Here is a 23,614-nt window from a genome sequence, read left to right as displayed (position 1 = left end):
ACAGCGGCATAAGCATGTGCCTGAAAACAATCACGTAATTTATTCTTTCGAGCTTTGTTTTTGTCTGAGCTTATCTGACTTCTGTTGTATGGTTGTGCTCCATTGATGTATTTAACTAAAATTGTTTAACTACAACTGGTTATTGACAACTGTTTATTAAGTTAAAGATTTGATACTGATTAAAACTTAAAGTGGCGATGAGGTCTTAAAAATATTCTGAGAAGATCTTTAAAAAGTCTTAAAAAGGTATTGAAAGACATTATAAATCACATAACATTGATTTTGAACAATAGATCCACTAACTTAAAGTAAATGTTGAGTGAGTTACATTTTTAGATTTTTTACATTTCAAAGTGTTTTTCAGAATGATGACAGAATTGACATTTGGTTGGAAATATCGCTTTAAGGCAGTAGATAGTTTGAGTTCTTATGTAACACGTCTCCGTTCAAAAGTGGCCATTTTGTGTGCTTTTGGCCCTGGTTTCCTCATAAACAGGTGAACGTGGCCACCTGCAATGGGTAGCGGCAATCTGTAAATGACACCATGCTTCATCCCACGGGACTCTCTGGCTACCAAAAACCGGTGTATAAACACACGCAAGCAGGCGCAAATTCACACTCTCACGCTGTGGAAATGGATACATTGTTAGTCCGGTACCCATTCTATCCCTTCAATCCCTTGAGTGTATTTTTTTTCTCTCCTCCACTTCGTCTTTTTTGCCTGTTTTTTGGGGGGAAGCTTACTAGTAGCTACACCTCCCAAAGTGCCTGGGGCTGAAAAACAACCATCTGAGTTCACCGCTGCTTGGAGACACTGTTTCTTGGCACTAATTAGTCTCCCATAATGCACCAGGCCCATCAGTGTGATCAGTCTGCCCTGCGTAGCGATGGCAATGGGTCAGCCAAGTGTAGGGAGAAGGCAAACGGGGAACAGTTGTGATCTCTTAAGCTTCTGTTAAAGCCAGGTCTGGGCTTGGCCTCGAACAGATCGGCGCTGTCGCACCCCTGGTACACAGAGACTTTCATCTTGTCCCGTTTCCAGCGGGTCACGTGACCTGGAGGGGGTGGAGAGCCAGGAGGTGATGAATTGACATCTGTTTGAGTGACAGATCTGATGAGCGGCAAACCCGGCGGCAGTCGCTGTGATGTTACAGTAAAGCGCTATTTTTTTATCTTCTTTTATTATAATTGAGTTCTCAGTTTATCATGAGGATGTGGAGTATTTTTTCATTTAACAAATCAAATGACAATTAAGATTTGAAATACATATATGATAATATGTGTATGCATGTTAAAAGAAGAATGGCTGAAGAAAAATTGTCTCTAACTAAATTAATTTAATTAATTTATTTTATTTTGTGGAGATCAATTAAAAATTGTTTTTTTTTTAGCTTTTTGTGTTTTTTTTCCACATTTTATTTATGTTTTATTAAAAAATAATTAACTTTTTTTATGCTTTTATTTTTTATGTTATATTTGTTACTTTATCAAGGTTCAATGCTAAGGATTTTTTTCTGATTGGGCCAGTGTTTCAGATTTTGAATTAAAATGTATGATTTGATGTAAATTATATAATATAATAATAATAATAATAATAATAATAATAATAATAATAATGATAATAATAAATATATGTATATATATATATATAAATATATATATATATATATATATATATATATATATATATATATATATATATAATATAATATATATATATATATATATATATATATATATATATATATATATATATATATATATATAATGTAAAACGCGATGGTTACAGGAGATTGGTCTAAAATACAGGATACTCCCAGGATAAAACAGGAGTGTTGGCAGGTATGCTTACCAGTTAGATAATGTTTTGATCTGCTGTAGTTAGAAATCAGAATGTAAGCGATAGGGCTTAATATGTGGTTCTGTCGCCATCTTGTGGAAAGAAAACTTCAACCGTCTTTGGTCTACACCAAATTTAAAATTTTGAAATTTTAAAATAGGCACTATTCTTACAAATAAACTGCATAGTTGCAATCTAAACAACTACATTCTTGACTAAAAAAAGCCTCAAAAGTACATTTTGTTGTCTAACAGCAGTAATATTTGTCAGTAATAATCAGTAATATCAGTAATAATTTTGCTGGCTGTATGTGGGCGGAGTAATACGTAACACAAAGGGTAAAAAGGCTGTATGGGTGCTGATGTTACTTTAATATCTCATGGCTATCAGCCAATCAGATTTGAGAACCAGACAGAACTGTTGGATAAGTATATACTAGGGGTGTAACGATTTATTGCGATGCAAAAATGTCTCTATGCATCGTGGTGTTATGACGATTTGATTACGATATGACGTCCGTTTTCTCTTATTAGTTGAGCTGTCTGCACGTGAGCTACGTTCCACCTGCTGTCGCACATGAGTTCAGATTGCAGCAGCAGTAATGTTAGCAGACCAAGATGAGTGGAGTTGAAATAGAGGATGACCCATCCTCTCAAAATCAGACGTCTGGCAACATTTCGGTTGTCCAGTCATTGCTTAAGACTCGTCCGCTTTTTGACACGCATACTGGGTCAAACATCCTAAGTTTTAAAATCTTCACAGTGATTTACATACTTTGCACAGCGACATGGATACCTCCTAATGGTGTTGAAAGAGTCACATACTGTATTTATAAGGTACAATTCACCCTAAAATATCATTCTGTCTTCATATAATGATGTATTGGCGGCCGCAAAATCACACATGACGTGAGCTGACCGAGAGCTGTTACTACAGAGGGCGGACTATGATAGACGCGCGCCTATGGCAAGCCTTTTTAGCATTTAAACCTTTGATCTGACTATCCATAAATATATTTAGAGATATCTCTAATTATATTTTGACTAGTCATAATTATAATTCGACTAGTCAAAATATAATTAGAGATATCTCTAAATGAATTTAATTAAATATGAACTAAATATATTTATGGATAGTCAGAACAAAGTTTAAATGCTAAAACGGCTTGCCATACGCGCGCGTCTGCTTCAGTGAACAGAACCTGCAGGTTGTGAATACTAAAGTAGTAAACAACATTCAGTTTGTGGAACAGAGTGATCTTTCAGGAGCCGCGTGGGAAGTATGAACAGCACTTAGCAGTGGAAATGAAACCGAAAACGTACACATTATTTAAACAATCATATCGCATTTTAGAGTTATGATTACGACGAGCATTAACCCTTTTGAGTACAGAGGTACATAAAAATGCACGTCAACATGATACACTTGATAGCGCCGACATCAGCGACGCCGAGGAAATAGTAAACCTGCCTAAACTGCTGAAAAGAGTCACGACTGTCCTGTGTAATAAAAAGACGGCCACCCTATCACTCATCATGCCCAACATAAAGACAGCCATCCATAAAAACCTCTCAGACAGATACACATAAGTTCAGGATTATCTTAGAGAACTGCTGATTATCTGGAAATGTAGATTTTTTTTGCACACACAAAAAACGCAAGTGACCAAGCAAAGCCTTAAGCTCTTACTGTTAAATTCAATTGAATAGAAAGTGTTTTTTTTTTGCACCTTAACTTAAATTGTTCCTTAATTTTGTCTCTGTCATTCCAATAATATTTTTTAAGAAGTTTTTAAATTGTTTTATTTTCCAGAGACAGGCCTGTTTAATATATTTTCTAAAAGAAGGTTCAGTTTAACAAGTTGAAACAAACTAAATACATAAAAAATAGTTTACTTGGTAAAATTTGCATTTCAGTTAAATTTTCAAATTTTATTCCAAACATCGTGATACATATCGAATCGTGAACATTATATCGTGATACACATCGTATCAAGAGCTGAGTGTATCATTACACCCCTAGTATATACACATAATAAGTATACACAGTATGCCCACGTATATCATGTCAAAACAAAATTTATTTGTGATGCGATTAATCTTTGTCAAGCATTATGATAAATGCATATATAAATTACAAAAAAAAAAATTCTATACAAATTTTGAGAATCTTTAATAAGTAACAGTAATAAACTATATTATAATACATATTATGAACTTTAAAATGAGTAAAATGTTGTCAGAACAGCAGTATCAATCTGACATGTTTACTTTTATAACCCCAAAGATGCTAAATTGAACAAACAAGCTGGCTTATGTCCGAAATGTAGGTGTGAAATCCATTTTTAATGTATTTTTGAATAATTTAATAGATGCCACACAAGTATATTACATCATGTCATTGACTGTACTGTACATATAGGCCCATATATTGTGCACATCCAGTTTCATAATTTATTTTGCTGTGTCTGTGTGTGTCTTAATAGACAATCGAAAACCAGCTGCAGTGCTGAACTGCTGAATTGGTAATTTGCAGACTTGTGCCATCTTCCATTGATCCTCATTGATCTATTTTGTGCGAAAGGTCTATATGTGTGCATGTAATTCCTTTATTCTGAGAGCATGAATCTTTCAGTCGATCTGTTTTGGGGGGATTGGAGGGGGGTGTCGAGGCCTCGATTGAAAATCATCAATACCTGTGCATTGTATTCCTCCATATGCATCTGCTATTCCGTTTGATGCCCATGTTCTCGGTTGGAGCTCATTTGGTCAGCTGACGTTGGCTGGCCGACCATCCTGTGATGAATAGGTGGGGTGCAGGACAAGGCCAGAGTCGGGGTTGACTCCCAAACGGCCTTCACGGCAGACGGGACACGTGCTCTCCGTGGCGCATCTGTCAATAGCGCTGCACTGTACTCCACGGTCCATCTGCATTATTGACAGTTTTCTGCAACATGGAGGAAACGTGTGGTTTCTTGCTAGGTGAAAGAATCGAGGGTCACAGGCTCTGTTTGGGTGTTTAGATTGGTAATATTTTGGGTGTGGAGTGAAGAAGTCAATAAATGTTTTAGTAAGCAGGAAGTTTTGGGAGTAGGTCAGCAGTTGGCAGACGCGTATTGCATTATCCTAAAATTTTTTGACAATGTTGACGTTTTTGGAGAAATCGGCCATTTTTAATCTGGTATTGGTGATGGCAGCTTAAAGACTCTTTTTTCATATGGAAAAAGAAGTCACATGCATTGGTCAGGTGTGATTTTTATTTTCACAGACTTCAACAGAGTGTAAAAATCTTGATGGTTCTGTAGGTCTTGTCTATCAGATCTGATCTTTATTTTGTATTCACTTTTGGATTCAAGTTAGGTAATTGGCTGGGCCATTCTACAGCTTGATTTTGTTTCTCTAGAAGCATTTGAGAGTTTTCTTGGCTGTGATTTGGATCATTGTCTTGCTGAAATGCCCACTCTGGTTTCATCTTAGTCATCCTGGCAATGTAGATGTTGGACTGAAGCAGCGAATATTAATATACAAGGACAAAGGGCAGAGGATTGCTGAAGAACTACTGAGAGATTTTAGCGACTGTCTGGGCTTTCACTGCCCTTTTACACCTCCCTTTCTTCATGTGTTCTATACGTTTTTCCTGAGTTATTTCATTTTATTACACATGACTTAATTTGTAAACTAATTTGATTTGTTTTCTTTTCACATATGGATTTCTTTGGTTGTCATCAACATCTGGTGAAAATTTCAAGTCAACAGCACCTTTAGAAATATGTTTTTGCGAAAAATAGTAACGTGTTGATTACTTATTTCCCCCGCTGTATAGTGGTAGCACACAAGTGATTTTATTTTAAAGTCACCCCAAAATGAAAATTGTGTTATAAATTACTCACCCTTATGTTGTTCCAATCCCCCGAGGCCTTGCGTTCATCTTCGCAAAAACAATTAGGGTATTTTAGATGAAATCTTAGAGCTCTTTCTCATCCTCTATAGAAAGCAATGTTTTTCAGACTTTCAGAGCCCAGAAAAGGAAGCAGAACATTCCAGGTGACTTCTGTGGTTGAACTGTAATCATACAAAACCCCAATAACACTTTTGTGAGGCAAAAGTCAGGTTGTGTGTTTACTATAGGGAACACTTTGAATCAGCAGCGCAACATGCAAGAGCTGTTTTTACTATAGTAAACACACATTCTGACCTGACATACAGTAGGTGAACAATGTAATTTCACTCTTTTTTTTTTTTTTTTTTTTTTGTCACACAAATGTGTTCTTGGAGCTGTTGAACCACTAAAATCATATGAAGTGTTTTGACAATGTGTCTGGACTTTAAATGTCTCTGGACCATTATTGTTTCGAGATCAGATACAGTTGCGGCCGAAAGTTATCAAGATTTATTGATAGTATTTATTAAATTTCTCATTAATTGTGTTTTATTAACGTCTACCCCTATCCAACGCTAAACCAAACTATCACAGTAATGTAACAACAGAAGTTGTACTGAGTATTGTTTGTTAATTATTAAATTACCCAAAAAATTTAATTTTATTAACGTCTACCCCCTACCCAACCATAAACCAAACCATCACAGTTATGCAAATATATGAATTATTGTTAAACAGTGTTACAAAAATGATGCTGTATTGATGTGCGTATCCACAGCTGTTTACTATCTAGACTTTACCCTGGACCATTGCTGTCTAGAGGATGAGAGAGCTCTAGATTTCCTCTGTAACATCTTCATTTGTGTTCTGAAGCTGAGTGAAGGTCTGAGGGGGTTGTAAGTGAACTAATCCTTTAAATGCAGCAAACTAAGATACTAATAAGAAACATCTAGATCTTTCGTTTTGTAGCCCTTTTTCTCAGAGAAAAGGTTTCACACTGGAAACAAAAAGTGTATAATTTTGTGACAATAATTCCTTATATTTATCTAGCGCTTTTCTGCAAATTCAAAACGCTTTACACATTGGGGGGAATTTCCTCATTCACCACCAGTGTGCAGCATCCACCTGGATGTCGCAAGGACAACCATATTGTGCCAGACCGCACACCCCAAACTAGCTGATTGGTGGAGAGGAGATGAAGCCAATTGTGATATGGGGATGGTTAGGAGGCCACGATGGACAGCGGACAGTAGGCAAACTCCTACGACCACAGAGAGTCCTGCCCTCGGTCAGGACAAAACAAATTCTTAAACAATGTTCAAGATAAAGCTGAAAGTGCAATTTTGGACAGGTACATCAATTTGTGATGTAACGAAAAGGATAAACTAGTTTAAAAGTCAGATTCCTGTAAAATCTATAGTCTTAAGTACACTTTATAAGTCAAACATAACAATGGTATCATAACAAATTTTGCCAATAGTATTTCCAACTTTGTTTGTTCCTTTTAAAAGAAATAATCTTTACATTTTTGCATAAAAGCCCTTAAACAATAACTACAATGATGTAAGAAACAAAATAGTAATGTTCAAATACAAGTTCAATCACTTAAACTAACTGAAGCAATAAGCCCAAAATCCTCAGGCAATCCAAGATCTAGGTAGCATTTGTTTCGTCAGTAGATCATTAAATAAGATTTTTTTTCTAGAGAATTTATAAAAATGCAGGTCAAAGGTTACTGGCAGTTTCAGATTCAGAAAACCCGCACTAAAGTGCAGTGGCTCTTGCTGGTACGGGTCGTCTGAAGTGAATTGATGAAGGAGCTGGACATTATTTACAACACAGTTCCTTTTAATTTACAGCTTTGCCAAACTGCCAAGCGTAATCATTATTGTCTGACATCCTTTCATGTTTATGTGAACTCTACACATGTGAATGCAACACAATATTGTTCATGAATTCACTGAAAGAACTGGGACTTACCAATCATTGATGGTCTGCTGTCAAGTAGATCAAGCAAATGCATTGATATTACCATCATTTATTTACAGTTCCTACTGTATGTTGCATAAACACGTTTTATGAATTTAGTTGTGGATCTGTATATGCAGATTATAAAATGTGTTGCTTTCTTTTAATGAATAACTGATGGAATGAGCAGATCTTCTGCTGTAGAGATTCAAATCATGACCCACAGAGTTGAATAAATGTGCTTTTCAGTTGACTCCAATGGAACCTTGAATTAGACTTTTGGATACTCATCTATATTTTCCTTCCCCCAATGATCAAGACAAACTTTGTGGCTTGAATTAGGCTATGATCTCCTATCCTTGGAGCTCTGATGCAACTGGTTTTGGTGTTGAGTTTTATGATGCTGAAAATGAAAGGATCGTCTCAAGCTACCCAGATGGTCCTTCTCCATGTCCTCGCCGTTTCCGCCCAGCACCGTCTCCTCTTTCTATTAAAGACAGACCGAGTTCATATTGGTGGATCTCTGTGTTCACGGCCTTTTGAAGTTCTCTTAAACCTCCTCTTAATAGCCGTCCTCGAAGGTGTTTCGGATTTATGTTGGCATAAATAAGAGGCAGAGACCACTGCATCTCCCTTCAACACAAAAAACACAAGGCCAGGTTTTCCTGCTCTTGGTTTTACAATTAAGTCACATCTTCATTTACGACCATGTGTTTTGAGTAGAACGTCGGAGATGAGAACCAAATCCGCTACATGGCGGATTAACAAGAGCGCTAAAAGTAAACAGATTAGCATGCAGGCCGTGCAAGATGGGTGTTGCATTTTTGATACGTGTTGCTAATGAAATTCTGTCATTAAATAAGAATTCTTAGTCCGTCGTGGGCGGGATGCGGTGTAGCACTTCATTTTCGAAGCTCGGGAAGTTTGTGTATGATAGTTTCTTTTTTTGCCAAATTTTCGAGGAAAGTGTTAATCCCACACCTGAATAGTAAACATCCATCAAGACGTTTGAGCTAATTAAACCCTCCCCGCATCCTATTCAAATATAGATTACCCAGTATACCTTGGTGTCTTCTCACCACGGATCTCAGATTTTAATTTGATAGCTTAGTGAATTAATTCGGCCCAGCCGTGTACAGCTGCGGAATACTCATGTTCTTTAAAGATGCTTTGGGAGAGCGGTGTACGTGAACGCCGGCGTCTCGGAAGAACTCTTAACATTCTGATGAGCTGCCGCACCCATGTTTTGCTAATGATGCATAAAACCGAGCAGCGTTGCACACTCATTCTGCAAATTTACAAACATAACACGTGTCTGGAACTTTTCCTCATGCTGGGGTGATTGCGCTACTAAGAGAAGAAGAAGTGGTTTTTCTTCTCATTTGTTCTGGAGGAAAAGCCAGAGTGCTTAAGCATTGCTGTGTGTGTGTGTAGATTTGGTGTTCATACGAGTCAAGGTCTGTTTGTGGCGTCAGACGGGGACTTTTTTTTTTATGTCGCAGAATATGGATTCATATTTAATTGTGCTCGTTTCGTATGCCGGCGCTTCCATTTGATTAATATATCATTAAAGAAGAGTGCAAGAAGGATGAGCAGTATGAAATAATGATGGTTTTCTCACACTCCGACATGACTCTTTTCATGCGCTACGCCCTCTTCTAGAACTCCTGAGAACGGGGACCTTCGCTGGTTTAATTGGCATGCAAAGACTCCAGCAGAGTCTAAAGATCAATATTAAGACAATGGCAGGATCTCCTTGATTGAGATGAATGGCGATTTGATGAGTCGATATTGATTTTCATGTAATGGCTGATATCTGATAAAGGACTGGCATTAAAATTCTGTTTGAATATTGAAAAGAATAATAGATATTGGTTAATGCCGCATGTGAATCTAGGCATCATTTAATGATGATATACAATAGGAGAAATGCAAACTCTTTTTGATATTGCTAATGATTGCGTCTAATGGGTTATTAAATTATTAGAGTATATTATTAAACAGATTTTTATAGACAACCTAGGAAACTTTATTTTATTAGTAAACTATAATTCTTTTGTCTTTACAAGCGTGGTGGCACCGTGGCTCAGTGGTTAGCACTGCTACCTCAGAGCAAGAAGGTCACTGGTATGAGCCCTGGCTGGGTCAGTTGGCCTTTCTCTGCAGAGTTTGCATGATCTCCTCATGTTTGTGTCAAGGTTATTATAGTTTATGAAAAAAAAAACATTTTTATTAACTGAAAAAAATTAAAAACTAGAGTTTAAAAAAAACTAGAACTAATTAAAACTGTATTGTATACATACAAAAATAACTAAAACTGACAAAAGTTATAGCCAAAACGTCTTTCGTTTATGTTTTTGTAAATGTATTTATAACATGAGCCTACTGTAAGCCTTTTAGAAGTAAATCTGTTTACTTCACGCTGCCAGGAGTTTGACCCGTACAGCACCACTGTAATTTTTCTGCCATGGCCAAATCAAGCCTGTCTCCTTCAGTCATCCTTGCTGTTGCTCCCGCAGCAAAAATAACGAGTAGACATGACAGCAACACGGTGACATCACTAAATACAACCTGAGTAGACACTTAAAAGTCTTAATTTAACACATTTGTGCCCAATAATCGGTTTTATTTCCATATTAGAGATCCTGATTGTGAACGAATCGTTCATTTTAACCAGATATTCTGAGTGAACCAATTGAACTAGTTCTCCAAATCAAACTACTAACTTTTTAATATGCCTGATAACCTCTCTGACTCAAAATAAACCAATTTTCCGAGTTACTCAGTTTATTAGAACAGTACTCCGAGATCAGATTTGAAAAGCTATGAAACGATAATACTGCGCACGCATGAATCAGCAGTTAAACCAAACTATGCTTTAAAGATCCAAACATACTGTTTCACCTTAGAAGCAGCCTTGCACACATTGTACTTAGGGCTGCTATCTTGTGGGCTGTTGTAATTGAGTTTGAGGATGGGTAGATGTTAATGATAGATGATTTTGTTCATGTTTTCTCTAAATACACGTTTCAAAAAATGTGTCTTTTTTAATTATTACCATATTTATTCTGAGGATTTTGAATCTCACACCTAACAAATATCCATACAAAACTAAAACTAACACTCAACTAATAAAAACTAATAAATCTGCTTCTAAAAGTAAATTAAAACTAACTGAATTTAAAAGTTCAGACTAATGAAAACTAAAAGAAAAATCTGAAACTATTATAACCTTGGTTTGTGTGTGTTTCCCCACACAGTCCAAAGAAATGCACTATAAGTGAATTGAATGAGCCAAATTGGCCCTAGTGCATGTGTGTATTGGTGTTTCCCAATACTGGGTTGCAGCTGGAAGGGCATCCGCTGCGTAAGACATATGCTGGATAAGTTGGTGGTTCATTCCACTGTGGTGACCATTGATAAATAAAGGGACTAAACCAAACTAAACCAATATGGTTCTGATTGGCATGTTTGTGTCCCTAAATGCAAAATCCAAGTGGAAGATAAATCTAAAGTAACCACTGAAACTGTTATGATTCAATTCAATCAATCTTTATTTCTATAGCGCTTTTACAATGTAGATTGTGTCAAAGCAGCTTAACAGAAGTTCAAGTAAACTGAAACTGTCATTCCACTTTTAATTTTTACTGCTGAAAGTCCAAACACTGAAGAGCAAATCCATTAATGCGCAGCTCTACAAGATCCAAACCAAGCAAGCCAATGGTGTGGAACAAACTTCACCAATTGATGAAAGTGATGTTGGGCATGGCCATTTCTCCTCTGGCCAAACTTCCTGTGCGGAGCTGCAGTTCTAGGTGCTAGCGACAACAACAGAAAAGCTTAATTTAGATTTGATTTGCATTTAATTTTTTTCTTTTTTCAGCTTGAATTGAATTGTCCACTGTAATTCCTTTCATACAAAGGTCTGCATGTGTGAACAGGCCCTTTTTTGGAAATACTGGTAAATTTGTTCCAGCAATTTTCCGGAAAAAGAAGTTGTAACATTACCGGTAATTTGCCGGAATGTTTTGCTGTGTGAATGCAGAAAGAAGATTGCCGGAAAGAGCGCATTCACATCTAGAATGATGTCTACTCCAGCCAAACAGAACATTCAGACGCGTTCACATCCAAGCTGTTTATGAAAATAAAAGCTTTTGAATATTTTTTCCACACATTTAGCTGCTAGATGTTAGTCAGATAACGTTTCTATCTTCTTAAATTATCGATAAAATGTTGTTTGATACACCATTGTTTATTTACCTTCAAGTTCTGCTTCAGTTGCTTGACTCATGTGCCTGTGTAAACAGTGTTTTTCATTGACTGGTAAAGTCATTTCAGTAAGTTTTTTTTTTTTTTTTTTTTTTTTTTTTAGATATTTACCGGTATCGCTTTGTGAAAGGGGCTTGTGTCCATTAATGTATGATAATGCAATATGAAACAAAATTATCTTTCTTGTAGCTTACCACAAGGGGCGCTATGTTAGTCGATTCCTATTTAATTTTATTTTTTGAAATGTATTTATTTATTATAATTTTTTATTTACTTTGTCACTTCTATTGACATAGAAATTGTGTCTGTGTTTGTTTGTATTTGAATATGTTGGCCAACTAGCGTTAGCGCTAATATTATATCAAGCCAAGATGGTCAGCTGCAGGTAGGAATTAGAAAATAGTCTGTTTTTCTCTTCCTGCCTGGACGGCCATATGTGTTTGTGTCTTACTTGTTTTGGCTTCCTGTTGTTGTGAGCATCTATCTATGCGCGAGTGTATGCATTTCCAAGCAGGTGTGGCTCTTCTTTTTTTTTTTTTTTTGTGTGTGTCGGGTGTGTGTGTTTGTGTCAGCGCACTTATGTGTTGCTGGTTGAGATTCTGTTTAAGTATGTTCCTCTGAGCTTTGGTGTCTGTGTGTGCGCGTTTTCTCCCCCTTTTGTGTGCGCATGTGAGTGTGTAAACGTGTGTGTCTTCCGCCACCGTGCACCGGTAGCCGAAGCCCCGCAGACAGACAGCAGGCCAGCGTGGTGCGCGGTGGACTCCTCTGGAATACCAATGAGGGGAGCTGCTGGGCTCCGGGGGTCAGGGAGCAAGTCAATCATCTTGCCCATCGCCTGGGCGCCCCGAATCAAATTAGCCTGAAAAATTCAGGGGCCGGGAGCACGGGGCGAGCAGCTGTCAGGGCCAAGAGCGCCCAGGCACTAATGAACCAGATGAATAGTGCAAAAACTCCAAAATAAAAACAGGACAGTTGACATTTTTCATCTGTCAGAAGCAGAAGATGCATGAAAATATGGTGGTCCTTGTTTAACCCTTTGCTGGCTACAGCTGCTGCTCGCCCCTGACCCCCCTCTGCGGCCACAGGTACGCACGCCGCATGCAGACGCTCCAAACCAGAGCTGCAGATTCGTCTCGATAAATGCCGTTCGTCTGCAATTATCGCAAGGAACTCTTTGCAAGAGCTGCTGCAGGCTGCCGAGACAGATGTTGCTGTGAGATCACGCTATAGATGTATCATCTTGAGGAAAAAAAAAACAATGTCTACCCTTTTGTTGTGAATTTTTCAGTAGAAAACACACCAAGCACAGTCTGGCCAGAACACACTCATTCACAGAGCCTATTACTGTCACACACACACAGCCATTCCAGTCCACATAACTGATGGACAAGCAGGATAGACGTGAAGTCCAGCATTTTTCTGCAGAAATCTAGTTTTGCTTCCATTGTTTTTTACCTGTCCGTCAGGAAAATACTAAACTTTACTGTAGAACTTTTAGCTTTTTAATGGCACTTGTGTTTTAGCAAATTCTGCAGGAAATTTAAATAAAATTGATACATACAATAGGTAAAATATTTGCAGTTAATGGAAAATACACATTTGTACGTCAATAAATTGTGGAAATACACTCACCGGCCACTTTATTAGGTACACATGTCCAACTGCTCGTTAATGCAAATTTCACATGGCAGCTACTTGATGTATTTAGTCATGTAGACATGGTCAAGACGATCTGCTGCAGTTTAAATTGAGCATCAGAATGGGGAAGAAAGGGGATGTAAGTGACTTTGAACGTGGCATGGTTGTTGGTGCCAGGCGGGCTGGTCTGAGTATTTCAGAAACTGCTGATCTACTGAGATTTTCACGCACAACCATCTCTAGGGAGATCTTTTACAGAGAATGGTATGTATATGCAGATGGGTTATAGCAGCAGAAGACCACAACGGGTGCCACTCCTGTCAGCTAAGAACAGGAAATTGAGGCTACAATTCACATAAGCTCATTTAAATTGGACAATAGAAGATTGGAAAACTGTTAGCTGGGAGTTTCTCGGTTTCTGCTGCAACATTTTGATGGTAGGGTCAGAATTTGGCATCTACAACATGAAAGCCTGAATCAATCCTACCTTGTATCAACTGGGATATTTTCTTGGCACACTAAGGGCCCAATAGTACAAACTGAGCATTGTGTCAACAACACGACTTACCTGAGTTTTGTTGCAGACCATGTCCATCCCTTTATGACCACAGTGTACCCATCTTCTGATGGCTGCTTTCAGCAGGATAACGCACCATGTCATAAAGAGTGAATCATCTCAGACTGGTTTCTTTAACATGAAAATGAGTTTACTGTACTCAAATGGCCTCCACAGTCACCAGTACTCAAACCAATAGAGCACCTTTAAGATGTGGTGGAACGGGAGATTTGCAGCCAACAAATCTGCAGCAACTGCGTGATGCTATTATGTCATTATATGGAATATTTGCAGTATCTTGTTGAATCCATGCCACGAAAGATTACTTTCAACAAGGTACTAGTAAGGTGTACCTAATAAAGTGTCCGGTGAGTGTATGTATAACCATAAATGTATACAAAAATTCTTCCATGAAATCTTAATTTACATTGGTGTTGATGGTTTGGGAGCTGCTTTTAAGCAAATTTGGTACTGGATAAAAAACCTTGAGGTGATACTTTTTTGTTGTTGCTGTTTATCTCTCATCATCTCAATCTTGTGCCTTATTGTTCACATATTCCTGAAATGCTGAAATGTCACCATCCCTTTTTTCCATGCCATTGTTACATTGTATTCTTTTCATGCTTTTTTCGGATTGGACATCCATTATTTCTTCACTTAAAATTATCTTGAACACTGGTGTGAAAACAAAGTAATTCACATCGAAAGTTGTCAAAAGCTGTGTTTCTATCCTAACAACAACAACACAACGTTTGTGTTTTTCATAAAGTTCATAAACAACTCCAAATCAGATGCATTTCCATCAAGATGTTTGAGCAGCTGACAATGATTTTGGTTATTAGAAAGACACAAACAATAGATTAGTCATAAAAGATTAAAGTCTGCATGAAATTTAAATGTACAATGTTCATTTTACTAGCGCACGTAGCTATTTTTAAAGTAAAAAATAAAACCATGCCTTAAAAAACTGTTTTAATAATCTTTTATCTGAATCTAACCATATGCTTCCACTCTGCAATGGCAGTCCTTCTCTGATGACATCAGTTTGATGGATTTGTTGAAATAGGCTTTACTACGCCTCTCAAACTTTTAGTTTGCAGCAAACAGTGTTGTGCTAGTTACTGAAAAATATTAACTTCAAAAAGTAGTGCATTACTGTTAGTAATTTATAAGTTACTTTTCCAAAGAACATCTTAATGCTGCCATTAATGCCCTTATAATGTCACTTCAGTGCTGCATGGAGAATCCACTGTTGATCAACTTAACAGTGTTAATTCATTTGCATTCTCACAACTAAAACACAAGACAAACTTAAATAAAAAGTTATTTTTAAACACTAATTATAGTTATTATTATTATTAGTTGTAGGATTCTTAGTATAATATTTAAGTCAGACCAGCATTACAAAAATGAAAATACACCAGCTGAATAATAGATTCAGAAACAAAAAAGCAAAAACTAAAATTACATCATCGCCATAAATGTTTGTATTTAACCCTTGAACATATTCCTTCACAGCTTAAGTATAAAAATAGCGATGATATACAACAAACACAAAACCTTTATGAACTAAATAAATGAAAGTGATCTGAATTATCTTTCAGAATCAGTTTGGTGAAACTCAGCACTACAAAACTGCTATTGTAGACAACCATAACTTTTTATGCGTTGTAAAGAAAACAAAAACATAACAGCTGCTCAGATTAAATCTATGAGCAATTTTCAAACTAACCACAAATTAAATGTGCTATGTCAGCAACTTATGGAAAGTAAGCCGTGTATATTTACGTTGAAAAACCTCCTGCTGTTTTTTTCTGAGCTACTGTATACAACACTAAACATTTAAATAACTTGTTCGGAAATATCACTGTGTCTACGAAACTAATCAGTTTTGTTATACAGATAACAAATGCGTGCTTATTTATTTGAAACATCAAACATAGTTGTATTTGTAATAGTAATTAATAATAATAACGGTAATAGTCTCTTTGTCTCTCGTGCGAGCACACTTGGCCTACCTCGCACACATTCGGCCTCTCTGCTTTCGCTTGACTTTTGTCCAGTCTGACGCCTCATACACGACACGTTTTCTTTGCAGTGGTTGGTTGGCATCCACCAATCCCACAATACAAAGACCTGTAAACAGGAAGATGTGGGCTAGACTGCAGCCAAAATTAATTCATTTACCAAGTAACGAACAAACACATCAGATTGTTACAGTCACATTGTAATATTGTAAGTTAATATAAATAACAAAGTAATTGTAATTGCATTACAGCGTGGGTCACTGTTAAAAGTAATGCTGTTACAGTAACACATTATTCCCAAACACTGGCAGCAAATAAAACCCCTACCTGCCCCCTACTCTATTTAGCGTCAGTTGGAAATTCGTCATCATAGATCATCATCTTCTGGTTTTGACATTGATTTTCCCTACATCACAATTTGTTCCATAAATTCATTTCCGCGCTACATTACTTACAGTAACTTAACATTTTTATCCTTAAGCCAAATGCCACCTCAATATTACTATTGTTACATAAAAAGGGACGTTTTCCCCCAAATTTGGTGTTTCAATTATTTGTTTCTGATGTGATGCATCAAAATGTCTATTGCATCATGATAGAAACATACTGTAGATGATGTTGTTTATACTTCACTCCTCCCTGTTTTACAGTCTTTCTCTTCAAACCCTGCGATTATGCACTGTGATAATGAGTTTTGGCACGTTTTGTTTTTGTAAGAAGTACTGTTTGGTATAAAAGTGGTATATATTACTGAAACGTCCAAGTTCTTCTTGTTCCTGCTCTGTTGATGATTAGAAAGGGACCCCCTTTCCTTCGCCCCTCCTGTTCCTGTTTGGTGAAATGTGCTGTGCTCCATGAGTTCTGCCACTCCACGCTCCTCTTTTCCTCTGACAGGCCAGACCGTCGTTTCTCCTCGCTCGATCACACCTCCTAAAACCCCCACTCCTCGCCGCTTCCTCTCTGTCCTTTTATGTCAATTTAATTGAGTTCTCGTCCAGTGTGCGTTTGCGCTGTAGTGGTTTCGTGCAAGTACTGTGTTGCTTGCATTCATGGCATCTGGAAAGTTTTTTATTTTTTTTCCCTCCTCTTCTTCTTCTTCTTCTTCTTCAGTGGATTTGCTCGAGGCTGTTTTTTTCCAGTCTGCTTTTGCAGTATCATAATCTCATAACGTCATCAAAGCATCACCTTCCTGGTTGAGCGGGATTGCACAGCTCCAGGCTACCAGGATGCACTTCATCCATCTCTTCCGTAACCACTGTGATTTACATCCGGAAACTTTGAAGTCAACATTGTTGTTCGTCTCTTTCTGGCTTCCTTTTTACTGAAATGCTGAGATTTCTGGAAAAACTATAATAACAGCAAAGTTCATTTTTGTTGTTCGTTAATGGGTAAAAGGAAGTTTAAAATACTAAGTAGCAGTTTATTGTTAGAAATCATCTCAATGCCACCTACATTAGATCAGGCAATAAAACACAAAACTAAACGACAACAGTGAGGAAACAGCATTGAATTGAAATAGTTCATACATTGGCTCTCATTCACTAATCATCCATTCGTTCATTCATTCACACACACATACACTACGGCCAATTTAGTTTATTCAGTTCACCTACAGCGCATGTCTTTGGACTGTGAGGGGGAAACCAGAGCATCTGGGGAAACCCACACAAACACGGAGAGAACATGTAAAATCCAACTCGAACCAGCAACCTTCTTGCTGTGAGGCGATCTGTTTCACCCATAGTTTTTTCATATTTACTGTATATTGATATACATTTAACTAAATATTTTTACCTAATTCACAACATGTTAAGCATGTTCTAACGTCAGTGAATTTGGAGTATTCTGAGGGTATACTCGCCCTACACTATCAGAACCATGCCTGGGTGCATTTGACCCCCATATCCTGGTTCGTTTTACAAGTGTGATTGCTTCTTGTTGGTTCGGTTGGCCAGCTCTGGCTCAGTCGAAATAGGAAACCTATGAATTGTGAATCAGATCAGTTCGTAAGGATTCACAGCCCTCTACAGTTAGGTCCACAACATATTGGGACATCAACACAGTTCTAACATTCTAACATCAACATCTAGCTTCAATTACTTTTGGTCCCTTAACAAATGGGAAGCACATATGCTAACTTTTGTAATTCCTACAGCGTTCACCTGATTTGGATGTAAATACTCTCAAATTAAAGCTGTTTAAGCACATCTTGTTTCATTTCAAATCCATTGTGTTGGTTTATAGAGCCAAAAATGTTAGAAATGTGTCGATGTCCCAATATTTACTGTATAAGGGCTAACTGTATAAGGGCTTTCCTCACAACCCTTCCTCACACTACATTCATGAGCAAGGCAAAGGCCCAATCCCATTTATAAAGGGTGTCACGATTTTGATTTTAAATCGAAATCGATCGGAATCCGTGCTCAATTTTGATTATCGAATCAAAAAAGGGAATTGTCGATACTGACACGCCTCCATGTCATAGTAGCTTGGCGGAAAAAAAACACGCTTGTTGAACTGCAGACGCAGGAGACCTGTCGACAGAACTTAAACCCTCTCCTCTTTCAATGAAGCCGTCGGTGTGGAAGTTTTTTGGATTTCCAATGAGTTATGTTGACAACGTTTGTGTTGTCGACAAAAAAAAAAAAAACGCAGCTCGCAAGGTCTGCTATGTGCATATTAGGCTTGGGCGAGTACTAGACAATGCCGGCATTGGGATCCTCCGCCCCGCCCCCGTTGCAAATCCTCTAGCGAAAAATAGACACTCAGGTCCTGTTTACACTAATAGGTCTTCTATTTTAAATGGCATTTTATAACGACAATGATCCACATCCACACTGGCGTTTAGCATTTCTGAGCAGCCCTCCTTCCTCACTACTGCTGAAAACGCACATCACGTGACCACACACACATTCACTTACAGACGCACACACACTGTCATGCACGAGACAGCGGGTCCAGGCAGTCAGCGAGTCAGTAGACTGCTTCAATCTTTTACTTTCACACTTGTACCAAGTAATTTTAGCGAACACCTCAGATACTGTTGGCTGGTTCCTGTTGGTTGTGCACTTTTTTACCGACTCCATTGTAATGACACAGATCACTCTGCCTATTCACGAGTCCCACAGAAAAAGTGATTGACAGGTGGTAAATATATCTGTAACTTATCTTTATTTATTTACTGTATGATTTATTTATGATTTTAAATTTTCGTTTATAAATCGAAAATCGAATCCAACCGTGACTTTAGAATCGAAAATGTAATCAAATTGAGGATTTGGAGGATTGTGACACCCTTAGTATTTATCTTCAGGAAATCAAAGACAACGATATTATGTTATCATATAATGATCTAATGTGGCAATAAGTTTGTAACTGTACTGTCCATTTACACTGTGGCCATATCCACATCTAAACACACAAAAACAACATAGACATTACAACAGACACTGTAAAAAGCTCATTTCCAGCCACTAGACTATGACAGGATATTCAAGTGTCAGAATGTTGTGGGACTGCTATACAAGAGTTATTATTAGGGATTATAGATAGCAAAATTTAGCGGGTTTTTTTTATTTTTTATTTTATTTATTTTTTTTGAAATATGACGGTAAAACATGAGTGGATAATGAATATATTAAAACGTGCTTGTTTGTTGTAAAAATTCTTAATAATGACACAAATACTAATCTGTTCATCTCCTGACTTTCGTGTGCAGCCATGATGCCGTTTTAGCTGGTGTATTCTGGGAAATTTTCATACCCCTTGGTTACAAATGTGATCCTGAAAAATCTCTGTTTGAAGGGCTATCTAGCCCTTCCCCTTAGCCCTACGCGTTCAAGCTAAAGATAATTGGGACATCCTTACCCCTTCACGTGAATGTGCAAAAGGACAAGAAGGGGTAGGGGGAAGGGCTAAGGGGTAGAATTGGGATTGGGCCTAAGAATCCTACTTTGCGTGTGTGTGTAAATTTGGAATAAATTGCCGTGTAAAATTTTTGGTGAATCATGATTTGTTTTTGAAAACCGATTTCATCAACAAATGTGTATGTACTGTACCAATGCTTAGTAAATGAGACCCATTGACATTGTTTTACACTAGAAAGGCATTTACAAAGTTTTTTTCATTCCGATGTAATGCTTTGCAGTTGTTTTTCTATGCAAATGTGTTCATGATTGACATGCATGAGCATTACACTTCAATTCACCTTTATTTCTATAGCACTTTTACAATGTAGATTATGTCAAAGCAGCTACACATAGAAGTTCTAGTAAACTGAAACTGTCAGTCCAGTTTTCAGAGTTTAAGTTTAGTTTAGTTCAGTTGAGTGTATTTTAATTTTCACTGCTGGAAGTACAAACGCTAAATAGCAAATCCATTGATGCGCAGGTCCACAAGTCTCAAACCAAGCAAGCCGAGGAACAAACTTTACCAATTGATGAAAGTAAAGGAATAAAAACCTTGAGAGAAACCAGGCTCAGTTTGGCATGACCACTTGCGTTTCGTGTCTTTTTAAGTGACAGTCACATAAGCTCTGGGATTTTAAGCCTTGAATTTCTCCACACAGCGCCACTCATCAATGTTAGCTCCAAAGTGGACCAATCAGAAGAACCCTGAGGCCGGGCAAGCAATGTTAAGGCCGGTTTTGACTGAGTTTTACAGTATGATACGGTATGGGTCACCTTTATAAGGCTTGTGTTTCCACTGCTAAAAGCGTACCAATGATACGACAGAGAGTTTCAGTCGACGTCATTCTCGCTTGAGGAAATGTCAAAGTAAAGCTGTAAGGGACATTCACATATCACATGAAAAGCACTTTTCACAAAACATGCTTTATTCACATAAATACCTGTGTATGCTGTGTTTGTTCATGACTAAGCTTTCTATGAACATGATTTGATTATACCTGCAAATCAATGATAAAGATGATGTTAATAGTCAAACATGGCAGATATTTCATGTTTTAGGTTGCTGAAGGAATCATTTGCTCCCTTTTTTAGCTTCTCCTTTTTTTCGCGCTTCACTCTCGTGTTTGTCCATTTCTGAAAGGATTGGATGTCAGAGGCACTTCAATAATCACGTGTACGTTATTATAATCAGCTAAAGGAGTTCTCTGAAGAAAGTGAAACCGCTCACACTTTTAGACAGCCTCGTAAAACAAAAACAGGACATAGCAGATTTAGTTGTTCTTGGCTTTGTGGCTGTTTATCAAGATGACGACAAGGTTTGTTTGAGCTCAGGGATCCGTTCTTCGTACCTCGCTTTAATGATCTAACATTATTTGGCAGATCCTGGATCTGTTAATCTTGATAACTGATCTCTCGCTAATTTGGTTCTTCAAGTTCGCGAATCAGATTAGAATGTCTGGATGAACTGATCTGATCGCTGCGTGTGTTATGAAGGACAGATCTATCGATCCTCGAAATCATGATCAGCAATGCAACGATTGGCTGACGGCACAGCAGCGTAATGACATCTGATTAATATTCAATTATCCATGTGAGCAAAAATACATCAAATTAGCAGTAAACGGTTTGTTAAATATGACACGCAAGAAATTTACACATTTGTTGTGAGCTGCAGGCTTTACACTTTCATTTGTCAAGACAAGAGTATTCATCATGTATTTCAATGCAAATCAATGTATTTAGTTCTACATTTAGAAAAGATTTTCTTTATAATAGTAGCCGTTTTTTAATCGGTGTAAAGAATAACTGGTTGTTTACAAAAGCATTTTCATATTGGTAAAGGTGTCTGCAACTTTTGTGAAGCATCAAATCACTGACATATTAACTATCAAAACATGTTTATGACTGCATATGTATTATTGCTTTAAAAAAAGTGACATATTGTGCATTTCTATTATACACAATTTGTACTAAAGCGATCTAAAAAGTTCATAACAATAAGTTTTCTCTTTGCACCAGATGGCAGTCTTTGTACTTTCATTTCGAGGGTGCAGATTGCATACGTTTTATTAATATGTATAACTTTATTTATTTTATTAATGACTATAACTTTATATATATAGTTAAAAAATATGTACCATTTCTGCAAGTGTATATAACTACTACTGTAAGAAAATATCAGAATTCGGAACATACTTTCTGTATTATCTTTGCTTGAACTGAGCCAATCTAATCCTGTTTATATGAATTGAACCTGCTCCCGATCAGGTTTGACCTAGCAGAACTGTTGCCATGACAACAGCTCTCGGATCAGCTTTGAAGAACGAAACGATCCTGGATTGTGTCAAATCGTCAATATCCAAATCCAGCTAACTGAGTAATCCATGTACGAAGAACGGACCCCAGGTTGACTATGGCTCGTTATAATATATATATATATATATATATATATATATATATATATATATATATATATATATATATATATATATATATATATATATATATATAATATATATATATATATATATATATTATATATATATATATATATATATATATATATATATATATATATATATATATATATATATATATATATATATATTATTACAGTGTAATGTCTCAGCTGTGTTTTTAAAAATGTCGGTTTCTTTGTATTCATTCTCCTTTTTTTATGCTAGGTGTTCTTTGCAAAGGGCCCCCAAAAAGTGGTACGGTACAGTTCGCTTTTAGGTACCTTTTAACAGTGGAAGCGGCCATAAAAGCGTACCGTACCACTCAGTGGAAACAGGCTATTATATTCTGCATACTATGTAAAGTTTTCGTGACTTTAACAACACGTATGAGGCACTTTTTTAAAAAGCATAACCGAGTGATGCATCTCACGTTATTAGATGCAAAGACGTGCCCCTCACACTTCATCTTCTACAATAAATCAGCTCTCCAGTCTTTGTTTTTGCCTGCCGACATCTGACCTTGATATACTGATCAGAAGAAATGAATTGGAGGTCATTTCCACTTCAAAGAAGGCCGAGGCTCAGAGCCAAACGTTTTGCTTTTCAGAGTTGTTTTGAACACCTGAAACAAACTTCAAGCTAACATTTTGTTTTCTCCTAATTTTTGTTTTATTTTTTCAAAGTGATGTTTCTCCCGTATTTCAAAGCCTTTCAATTAGCCAAATTTAATTACAGAAAGTACTTGAGGGTGAATAAATGACAACAGCTATAATGTCCATTTAGCAACTGATCAGAAGGACTGTAAGTGAAAAGAGTGAAATTGAAAGTTAGATATGAGCCACGATTGCCATTCAAATACTTAATATTAGCGTATTTGTCTAGACACTAAGCAGTCTACAGTTAGTAAACCATTATTTTGCCAGAGAATGTGTCTATTGTATTTAATATTGCATATTTAATGCATAGACTCTTCTGAGTGACATGATACATGCTCTTTAGCCTCAACTCTTAGCTTCCTCACGGCTCAAGCTAACAGATGGCAGTTGTCTGTTGGCTTCTATGACGTGTAG

General features: G+C 37.1%; 1 protein-coding gene across 1 annotated transcript in view; it reads left to right on the top strand.

Annotated features, from left to right (window-relative positions):
• Positions 1–23,614, top strand: part of nek7 (NIMA-related kinase 7) — a 124,021-nt gene that overhangs the window by 89,791 nt on the left and 10,616 nt on the right.

Source organism: Danio rerio, chromosome 22, assembly GCF_049306965.1.
Source record: "Danio rerio strain Tuebingen ecotype United States chromosome 22, GRCz12tu, whole genome shotgun sequence".
In the NCBI taxonomy this organism is placed as follows: domain Eukaryota; kingdom Metazoa; phylum Chordata; class Actinopteri; order Cypriniformes; family Danionidae; genus Danio; species Danio rerio.
The sequence above is the reverse complement of the archived record's forward strand: the minus strand, read 5'-3'. Positions and strand labels throughout refer to the sequence as shown.